The 2,068-nt window shown below is 30.4% G+C and overlaps 1 long non-coding RNA gene across 1 annotated transcript; it reads left to right on the top strand.

Moving 5' to 3' along the window:
• Positions 1–925, top strand: LOC118042949 (uncharacterized). The gene is made up of 2 exons (XR_012168274.1): positions 1–136; positions 595–925. It is a non-coding gene; the product is annotated as an uncharacterized lncRNA (long non-coding RNA).
• The last annotated feature ends 1,143 nt before the right edge of the window (positions 926–2,068 follow it).

Raw genomic sequence — 2,068 nt, 5'->3', positions numbered from 1 at the left:
GATCTGAGCTTGGATTAGAACCCGGAAGTGATGCAATTTCAACTTATCAAGTTGGGCAGGTTGTCAAATGCAGAGTAATAAGTTCTATTACTGCTTCACGCAGGATCAATCTTAGTTTCATAATGAAGCCTCTAAGGTTTGCTAGTTGATTCATCTTTTCTATTATCCTGTGTCAAAATTTAAGTCATCATGAAGTAACTTCTTCATTATTTTACCTGCAGTATTGTGCCTCAAGTTGACTGTTAAATGGGTCTTTAGGGGAGCTCTAGGGTTAACTGCAAATTTGCTGTTTCATATTTGTCTGATAGGAAGTAGTATCCAAGTCCAATATTATGTGCTTTTTTGAAGCTGTTTTCTCTTCACCCTGCAAGAACAACTTACGAATTGACTTTCATTTCACAAAGCAATGAAAAAGGCTTTTGAATTAATTTTCGATCATTATCCCATCCCCCATGATCCCTGGGTAAAAAGATATGACTAAATTGGCAATGGAAGATATCATATCAATTTCAATGTCAGTTGGAGTCTCATTAACAAAGAAAATACTAGTCTTTCTGCGAAATTATTCAAGTATTTGAGATTTCAAAATTACAGGTTTTCTGAAGAAGATGGCATCAAGATGGGTAGTGTGGTTACTGGAGTTATTGATAAAGTTACTGCCTCTTCAGTAATAGTTTATGTTAATGCAAAAGACAACTTGAAGGGGACAATTGCTACCGAGCATTTGTCAGATCACCATGGTATTGATCTTTGCTTTGTATACATGGCAAAAATAGCAGTTCACGTTTTTCAATTATACCCTTGTTTGGTCTTCAATTATGCAGAACATGCTGCCTTGATGAAGTCAGTTTTGAAGCCTTGGATATTGAATTAAATTTATGTTGTTGGTTTATAATTTAAATTTGGTTTAAGTGTTGTATTGTAATTATTTATGTGTTTTTTTTTATATAGGTTTTTTTGGGTTGACCCGGGTTAACCCGGGTCAACCCACCTGACCCGTGACCCAGAGGGTCGACCGGGTCAATGACCGGGGGTCGGGTTTCAAAACTATCCTACCACCAGATAGGTGGGTGAAAAAATGTCAGCTACATAAATATGAACATAGATAAAAACTAAATATTAAAATCGATATATAAACATATTTTCTTATTTTAAAAACTTCTAGGTACCAAGTTTAAATAGACTTAACTTTGCATAAGGAAAATATTTTTTTATATTTATGAATATATAAAATATATGTTAATACTAATATGTAAAAAGAACAAAAACTAAAATATTAATACAATTTCTAAAGAATAGGTTAAATTTGTTTCCCAATATATCTCTGTGCTGGCAAAGAATTACATCGAAGCATATGGCATTGACTATAAAATTAAATGAATGAGACATAAAATGCATGCGTGCAGTCAATATATATAAATGTGAAAGTGATGGATATCGCAAAAGAAGACACAATAAATGAGCTGGCGATGAACATAAATGCATATGACAATAACTATGATATTAAAATCGATATATAAACATATTTTCTTATTTTAAAAACTTCTAGGTACTAAGTTTAAATAGACTTAACTTTGCATAAGGAAGATATTATATATATAAAATAAATGTTAATACTAATATGTAAAAAAAAAATTATCTTTATTAACAAAAACTAAAATATTAATACAATTTCTAAGAAATAGGTTAAATTTGTTTCCCAATATAAGTCTGTGCTGGCAAAGTACATCGAAGCACGTGGCATTGACTATAAAATTAAATGAATGAGACATAAAATGCATGCATGCAGTCAATATATATAAATGTGAAAGTGACGGATCGCAAAAGAAAACACTGTAAATGAGCTGGCGATGAACATAAATGCATATGACAATGAAGGGTTAGATTGCAAGATAAATTGTATTTTAAATTAATTTATGTTTTATTTGAAAGAAATTAAAGTTTGGGAATTGAATTACAATTTTTAAAAAGGTAATTTGATCAAATCTAGAATTTAATTACATAAATATTAAAATTTAAAGACCAATTAAAGACTTGATTAAAGAAATCTAAAATCAATAACCAAACT

Source organism: Populus alba, chromosome 17 (assembly GCF_005239225.2).
Source record: "Populus alba chromosome 17, ASM523922v2, whole genome shotgun sequence".
Lineage (NCBI taxonomy): Eukaryota > Viridiplantae > Streptophyta > Magnoliopsida > Malpighiales > Salicaceae > Populus > Populus alba.
This window is presented reverse-complemented; position numbering and strand designations above follow the sequence as displayed.